Genomic DNA, 9,303 nt, shown 5'->3' on the forward strand with positions numbered 1-9,303 from the left:
AAGTTCTTAATGAAGTCAAAAGTGCTTGTACAGATCTGATTCACAATATTAGTTTGTTAATGTTACGAGGTTATAAAGAACTGTGGGCATACAAGTATTTGCATACATCCCACTGACATTTTAAAATTGCTGATAAAGACATCACTGAAGATAGAAATAAAAGGTAGAAATTACTGTATAATTGGATTTTAGAGCATAAATTGTCTTGGCTTCTGTGCTAATATGTACTGAGGCATATTAGTTGTGAAATAAATTTGGAACTAAAAGTTGATTAGTTTAGTAGGTTAGGACAGAGTTTTCGATGACTGACCAATGATCTACAGTATAGAAGGGAATTATAAGTAGCTTTTAGGAAACTGTATAACTCACAGTCTATCTTACCTAAGCTATAGATTATAAAGTCTGAGTTCATCCATTGGAATAATTCACTTCACATGAACTTGACCTATTGGGTGTAAGATGGATTAGGGTATGGTTCTCATGAGGTCAAGGTCATTAACTTAGTATCTGACAGTTTATCCTTGTAGTATACTACTGACTGTATCTTGAAAGCCCTACTCAGTGGCCCAGGGAAGAGAGAGGGATCAGTATTGTTTCATCACTTATATTAAGAGCAACTTAAAGGATATGCACTTGAATTAGTAGATAAGTAGTTTACTTGAGAAGCATTCCATGAGATTTGTTAGCATTTAGGAGTTTGGATTGTTAATTCAATGTTTTAATCAATTTTTCCAAGGTATACTTTCATGTACAATGAACTGCAATCATTAAAATTACAGCTCAATGAGTTTGGAAAGAATGATTATATTTGTAAAACCAACACCACAACCAAAATGCGTTGTATTTCTATTATCATAAAAGTTTCATATCCTCCTGTAGTGCATTCCAACCCTCCATAGAGTATACATCCAAGTCAATATTATAAACTGGTGGTTTGGTCTTTTTGTTGAAATCGGTATATCCACAAGCTGGACTGAAGATAGAATATCAGAATCACAATGGAAGTTTTTTTTCCAAAATGCACACACCTACTGCCTCTCCCTTATCTTCACCCAATATGATGAGATTTCCTTGTGTTTCTGGTTGAGAACCCAGATAAAAATGCACAAATACACATTTGGAGGCTTTGTGTGTTCATTTCTGTTCTCATTGGTTGATTATGTGGGAATCCGAATTCTTAAGCCTCGAAGGGTGATTTTGAGATTTAAAGAACATGATAAATTACTTAGTATATGGTAGGAAATGTTATGAAATTTAAGCACAAATATCCTCATTTTGCAGATGGGAAACTACTCTTAAATGACTGGACCAAGCTCTCATGGCTGGTAAATTAAATCTAGGTCTTCTTACTCGAAATCTACCCACGCTGCCTTACTCTGGCATGCTAAAATCGTGTCTTACTGTGATTCAGTTCTCTGGTTGATTCATTTGGGAGTTAAAATTTTAACTTTGTTTTCTTAGAAGATAAACGAAACACCTACCTTTGTAGTCAGGACAAAGTGTACAAATAGGTGCAACTAGAAGGAAAGTGAGTTATTCAAAACAAGTTTGCCCTTATAAAGAGCAGTGTTGTGGTTGGCTATCCAGGAAGCTCAAGGATGGATTTTGTTCCTTTGTTGTAGACACCCAGAAAATATTTATCCTGACTTCTGGAAGTTTATCATAGGAACAAATAATCTAAAATGCAAGTGATCCTGGAATCATTTATGTTGATTTTGAAATGTGTTTTGGTACTTTTACACGTGGTGGTGTTAGACATGTTAGCACGCTCAGGGCTAGGCTTTGTCAAACTGCCTTCGTCACTCAGTTTCCCTAGATGAGTTGGCTACACAAAGGCTACTCCAGGAAAATCATGGTCTCTGGACTAGCTACGGCTTTGCTCCACTGGACTTGGTGATGCGGGAGCTCTGAGAAGCCAGTCTGTCCCTCCAGCTTAACTTGTGGTCAAAAAGCAGGGCAGTGGTACTTTCAGCCCTTTGTTGCTCAGCTTCACGTTAATGTTGACCTGCACTCTGCTTTTTACTGTGTGTGTCTTTCTCCTATCATGAGTGGAAAGACAGAAAGACTCAGCCCTTTTACTCTCTCAGGTTAAGAGCCAAGCTTCCTTAAACCTTACTTCATATTTCATTCCCACTGTAGTCCTGCCAGGCCTGTGAAGGATAGCAGCCTCTCTCAAGCAGAAGGCAACTCTCTCATAGTACTACTCCTGCTATAAGGCAGGTAAGAGGGAAAGACCAGCCATTTTAAAGATGACATCCACTTTTCTTCCACTAAATGCTTCATCTGCTAGTCCCATCCATGCCTTCATTGTGCCCCTGACCTCTATCAGAGTATGTCCTTGGAAACTGAGTGAGAGATGAAGACTGGGGGTCACTCAGGTGCCTTTTGGAAGTCAGAGCATGAGGCCAACAGAATGAAGTTGAGGAGTTCATAACCAATTTGAACCATCTAAAGGACAATATAGATGTTGGGAAATAGTTCAATTTCTCCCCAATATATTCTACATCTAGTAGTATGCTGGAGCTGGTTTTGGGGCCAATTATTAAATATTCAGAAATTTTGTGAGCAGGTTATTAATCCATCAGTAGTTTGAAATTGGCCATGTGGGAGTATTTATACCATGAAAATCAGCAAATGCTATGATAAATCAGTACTTCCTCTCCGTTTACCTCCCTGGGACAGTTTACAAACCTACCACTGCAGTCACTACACTTGTCTTTGCTTTTCTTTCCATATCATTTTCTGATAAGATCCATTTCAGAAAAAAAAGGCAGCTACTATAAATTTATTGTATCATTCACATAGATAAGCTACTATAAATTTATTGTATCATTCACATCTTCCTTAGCTTATAAAAATACAGTGCTTTGGGTTTAATTTCTTTTCTTGGCTGAAATTCATCTAGAAAATAGAAACAAGCCACAAATAGCATATAATAGACTATAGAGGGAGACTACCCATAACCCACCCATGAAACTAGCCAGAGATGGGGCCTGAAAATTTATATGTGATTCCAGGTGATTCTGATATTCATGTAGTCTGGGAACCACTGGCTTTGGATTATAATAAGCTTGAGCAAACTGATTAAGCTTCTTTGAGCTTGTGTTTCTTATCTATGAAATTTAAGATTCAATGGCTTAAGGTCTGTAAAGGTGTTTCATATTTTCATATATTCAAAAGTATTTAATTCAAAATGTTAGTTCTATTATGTTGAAGGTGAATTTTCATTAAAATAATGAGAAAAAAGGGCATTTTTTAGAGAGATGAAGATTAAATCTGGAAAGCAGGAGGCAGTGTATCCTGAAATCATGGCATCCTGCATCATAGCCCTATCTGTGATGACCTACATTCAGCTCACACAGAGACAGTTTAGGGCAAGGTTGCTGAAATGATTTGTCTACTTCCGTTATGCGGTAAAGCAAAAAAGTCTGTGACTACAGTGTTGTGACTCAGCGACTCTAAAAGGTGGAATCAATTACCTGATATATGCAAGCTATATTAGTGTAACCATGATTTGGAGATGTTATCAGGTATGAGTCAGGCAATGTGGAGATAAAGGACCCACCATAATTACTGATAAAAGGAAAGATAGTAAGATTGGTCCCTGAATGAATATACAGCCAATAACGAAGAATACCTGTTTTGCTTCAAGTTACTTTTTTAAAAAGATGAATTAAGTAAAACTCAGAGTTTGTAATTTGAAGAAGAAAATGTAAACTAAATACAAAATGCCACACATTATGCAAAAATATAGAAGCTTTACCCTTATAAATTCAATTATAGTCAGAGTTTGGGTATGTCACTCAGGAAAATTTTGCCCACAGGAAGTACCTTAGCATTTGATGTTCCCGTTAACAATTATTCAAGTAAAACCATACAGGTTCTGGAGAAACCAAAGAAAATTGAAAATAGGTTTATACGACAATACTCACATTTTAGTTTCAGAAAGAACCAGTAATGTTATAAACTTTAGCTTGTAATTTTACAAAGATGAAACATCTGAAGTGCTTTACTAATTAAAGATCTTAACCTGGCATAAGCGATCACCCTAGCCTGAACACTTAAATTAATTACTGTTAATTTCAGCTGCTAAGACTTTAAAACCATCACAGATTCATGATCTAAGAACATGTCAGTTTCTTTCATCATTCAGAATCAAAATGTGGGGACCAGGAAAAAATTTTCTTTCAGATTTGTGTTTATAATTTAAAGAAATATAAAAACACAGGACAGTAGAGACTAATATATCAATATGTACAGTTTTCTTTAGTCACTACTTAAATAATATAATAAAAATAAAACTTAGAAGTTGAATACTTTAGAGAAGCTTCTAGAAAAAGCATATGATAACCCAACCCTCATTTTGCAACTTTAATGATTATGTTCATTCATTCATTCATTCATTCATAAAAATTGCATGCAAAAAATTGCAGATATTTTCTGCTATGCACAACACATTAATCTTAGTTCTCTTCAGGTCTACTTAATCTTAAACAAGTCAGTCACAAGTTACAAAATAACTTTTTAGACATTTAGCTATTGTTTTTTATTAATTCCATCGAAGGAGAAAGATTATTTTCCGCTCATTCTTCAATGATTTTCAAATTTTCTGTGGCAACTAATTCCCTTGTCTTCTCTCTGAAGAGCAGCATAGCCAGCCAGCAAGTCTTCCTTTTCCCTGTGTCAGGTTCCTTTTTTAAACTCCTAGTCTCTGATAATGAAATTTCATCTAAGTCACAGTTAAAATATGCTATATGTGTGGTTCATGTGTGTGCATGGGTACATGTTTGCATGTGTGTTAATAATACCATGTGTCACAACACATACTTCAGTTTCTTTATTCACATAAATTAAAATAAATATTTAACAAATCTTGTATGCTTCTCCCTCTGCCAAATCGAACCTGCTTTAAAGAACATTGCTCTGTCTTTGCCTTTCGGTTTCCCATGGGTCCAAGGCACCGGGTAATTCTAGAACTCATTTTTCCATGGCCTCTGCTGAACATCTCACGCTCAGACTTGGGGATGATACAAGGTCAAATGTGTTAGAGTATATTACCATATTTTCCTAGGGCTGAATGAGTCAGTCTTCACACATCTTTCTACAATGGATTTTCTTTAAGAATCTTAACAAGACCACAAAGATACTTTGAAAAAGGACATTGTAAGTGTCCATTTTAAACAGAGCTAACCCTTGAGTCAGATAAGAAAATGTTTGAATCTTGATTTTGCCACTTGGTAACTCTGTGATCCTGGCCAGGTTACCTAACTACTCGGAGCTACAATTGATGTGTATGTTAAATAGAGATAATAATTATGTTGTCTCAAATGGTTATTGTGAAAATTAAATAATTTTAAGCATGTGAAACTATGCATATAGAGCCCAATAATTGTAACTATTATTGTTATTTTCCACCTTACTTCCTAAAATTGCTTTATTTTAAAGAAGATGAGGCATACCAGAAGGAATAAAATTATTTTAACTTAGTATTTTAAGAAATTCTAATTAGCAAATGGGACAGGAATTTAGGGCAGTGGCCTAAGGGCCGGAGGGCCAACCCCAACAGGTGTATTACAGCACATCAACACCTTTTTGTCTGGACTGCAAGCATTCTCTCCACTGACTTCATTCTACCACCCACCTGAATGGAACTTGAAAGAGAAGTTAGAAAAAAGAGAAAAGAAAGAGGATGCTTTTCATACTGAAAATAGCTATAGCAATGCATCTACTTTGGAGATTAGTCAGAGAAGTAGCCACTAAAGAGGTGTATTATTACTAACGGGAGCTTAGTACAGCTGGGAAAACTCTGGGAGTGCTTATCTCAGGCGTTGAGGGTTGTGGGAGCTCACATCGGTTACTGGCTGAAGGATGCTGGGATGAGGAGTAAAGTGAATGAACATCAATAGCATCGACTTCCTGGCAACTTCTGCCATGGAAGGGATGAGAAAACCCTCAGGCCAAGGAGAGCAGGTGCTTCTGTCCTAAGTCAGTGGGGGTGCACTTAGGTTGGGGGGGCAGGTAGAGGGGCACTCATAGTGTCTATTACAGTACTGTGATTCCTTGAAGTCTAAAAGTCTAAAATCGGAGTACTATTTTACAACCACTTGCCTTGTAAATCTATGCAAGTATTTTTTTTTTAGAAAATTGTATTTTTGTTAAGGTCATCACTACAAAGTACCACAGACTGGTGGTTTAAACAACAAAAGTTTACTGTCTCACTTTTCTGGAGAATAGGTCTGAGATCAAGGTGTTGTCAGGGTTGGTTTCTTCTGCTATCTCCCTTTGGCTTGTAGATGATTTTTTCACCTTGAGTCTTCACATGGTCTTTCCCTTGTGTATGTCTGTGTCCTAATCTTCTCTTCTTATAGGGATTCTGGTCATTGGATTCGGGTCCACCAAGACGACCTCATTTAAACCTCATTATCTCTTTCTAGACCATCTCTACAAATACAGTCACATTCTGAGGTGCTGGGGGTTAAAACTTCAACATATGAATGGGGGGGGTGTACAATTTAACTTATAACAGGTATATATCAAAAACTATAAAATTATTGGGTCAAAAGAGTGTATGCATTTTAAATTTTAACAAATTGGCCAAATTATCATGCTAAAAGTTAATTTCCATTATAGAGAAAAGTAAATGAAATTGTGTTTCTTGCACACCTAACCTTGTAGCCTAAGCATCCCCTGAAGTACATGCTGTGACTTTGTCGTGTGGGGAGTGAGTAGGGGTGTAACCTCACTGATGGTTTAGGAGTTGAGGGAGGGAGTGAATTCTCTATAATGTAGTGAGTTAATATTTTGATGTAGTAAATATAGATCCTGCCTACCCTGATCCCCCAATGTGCTATTTTCTGTTAAACTGCTTTTTCTCTCCCAATTGAGTATTAAACCATAAGCCATTATTACCTATAAAGGATCGTCATTGAACAAAGACTGAAGTTGTGAGTTAAGCTTTTGAATTTTGTCTTCAAAAGATAAAAATCGAATGATTATGTAGCCAGACAAAGCCAATATTACTAGACCCTTAGATACTCAAAGTGGCCAGAATAGGGATGGAAATGGAAGGAGAAGGGTAGATGTTGGTGGGTTGTTGAGGAGGAGTCCTTCCCTGAGACTCTCCTGGAGTCTGGGGTTGACAGAGTGAGTGATATTTATAAACAATTCAGTTAGTTTGGGGCAATGGTGTGCTGGAGCCAGCTGTCCCTGCTCATGGGAGCCAATGTGGCATCTATTTCCAACTCCACCTTAGTGCTCTCACATTGGTAGCTTGAAATTGGCCATGCTGGAAATATTTATACTGCAGAAATTGAAAACTGTGACAAATCAAGACTTTTCCCCCTGGAGAACTGGTGGTTAAACATTTACCAGCACATCACTGGTTTGGGAACTACTGAGAAAAGGGATCTCTGCCTCACTTTCCTGGGTAGAATTTAGAGAGGTGGCAAACCTTTGGAAATCTGCCACATGTCTAGCCCATGTTTGGCAAAAATTAGAAATGATTGTGTGGCCTGTGGAGGATCTTAGTAGAAAGGTTGTAAAATGGCATCCCAGAATTTCATGGCCACAGATAGCATGAAAGAACATTCAAATTTGTCCTGCACTTATGAGAGGGGCTCAGAAGTAATGAAAATGGTGCCAGGCCTGTGGACTTTGGTGCTAATCAGTCAATTAGGAAGATATACATCTCAGCAAATAAGAGTGGTAACAGAGGACTAGTATCCTCTCTACCTCCCCTGGTAAGCGGGAATGTGGGTATGACCTAGGATATGATGGAGGAGTGAGATGAATTCTTAATTGATTGTGATTACCTGGACTCCATTCTTACCACCCACCAGAATGAGACTTGAAAGAAAGTTAAGTCCCGTTATAGAGAAAAATAAATGAAATTGTGTTTTTTGTAACCCGAGCCAGTAGCCTGAGCTTTACTCTCACCAATTGAACTCGTAAGAAAGTCGTGATACCATCTGGGATGTCTCTGCGTGAACTAATTGAGAATGATTTCTCTAAGCCTTTTATTTGTCAAAGTTTTAAACATTTGATAAGTAGAAGTACCATGGTATTAATCAACTGTGATATCTTTTTGAAAAAGCATCTCCTTGGGTAATGTGGTTACTCAACATATATGCTGTGAAATAAGACTTACTGGATTTAGATCTTTGCTTTAACATGTTGATGTCATCTCTTAGGCAAATTACTGAATTTTTCTAAGCCTGTGTTTACTCTTACAAGGATTAAATGAGTAGGTCCTTACAGGATTCTTACACAGTGACTTGTATACAGCAAACATTCAGAAAGTTCTCATTATTATCAGAATGGAAGTAACAGGAACGAACGTCTTTTATGTGACTTGTCCTTTGCCTGTTATTTAATTCAATTTTATGAACAATCTTATGAGTGTTGTCTTTCTTCTGCCAGCAAAAAACATTGAGACTGAGATAAGTTGGAAGCCAAACACAGACCTTTGAACTCCAAAACCATGTACGTTCCTCTCTACCACCATGGAGAAATGGACAAGGGGCACCTACAGCCTTCTCTCAAACGAGTGAGGAATTGATAGCTAAATGGTAGAATTAAACTGCAAGAGAGTCTGACTCTAAAATCATGAGGAGCTACATAAAATCTCTTTGAATTTTGAAATATAAGTCAAAAACTAATTGGTTTTCATCAGGGAAGAATAAAGAAAACCAACTTTATTCTAAACAGGTAAAGATAGCCGCAGTTCAATTACTTCAGTCACAGCAGGCCCATGAATCTAATTTTATTTAAAACAAATGCCTTACTCTAAATTGTATACTACTTGGTTGTTATGCAGTATTTAGAGCTTGGTAAAGAGAATCATACTAGGTATTTAATATAGTTATATTTTGCCATGCCTGGGGAAAGCCCAGTTGATATGTTCCACGGAGCTCGTGACTGAGGCACCACTGCTCACCTTGTGGCAGCTACATAAATGGCAAAGTGGTAACCTAGATGGAAACACCCAGTCTAAGAGGCTTGTCCTCAAGACTATAACCCAAGAATGTCACATAGGAGATTGGATTGTAATGGGAAAAGTTCCTTTTCCTTCTCTGACACAGCAAGGTTTAAATTAAAAGAGAGTTAAATTAAATAGGTCGAACCATAAGAAATTGCCAGTTTTTTAGGTCCCAGTTCATCAAATATTAGTAATTCATGTAGTTCAAATTACTGATTGGATTAAAACTTAAATTCCAGCATAACTTCTCTTCTGCAAAGTGGGTCTGGATAATAATTATGTATCGTAATAGGAGGAGTCTTTGTTCTAAATGCTTGTACTTACTG

The sequence above is a fragment of the Rousettus aegyptiacus genome, unplaced genomic scaffold (genome assembly GCF_014176215.1).
Source record: "Rousettus aegyptiacus isolate mRouAeg1 unplaced genomic scaffold, mRouAeg1.p scaffold_m13_p_2, whole genome shotgun sequence".
Taxonomy (NCBI): domain Eukaryota; kingdom Metazoa; phylum Chordata; class Mammalia; order Chiroptera; family Pteropodidae; genus Rousettus; species Rousettus aegyptiacus.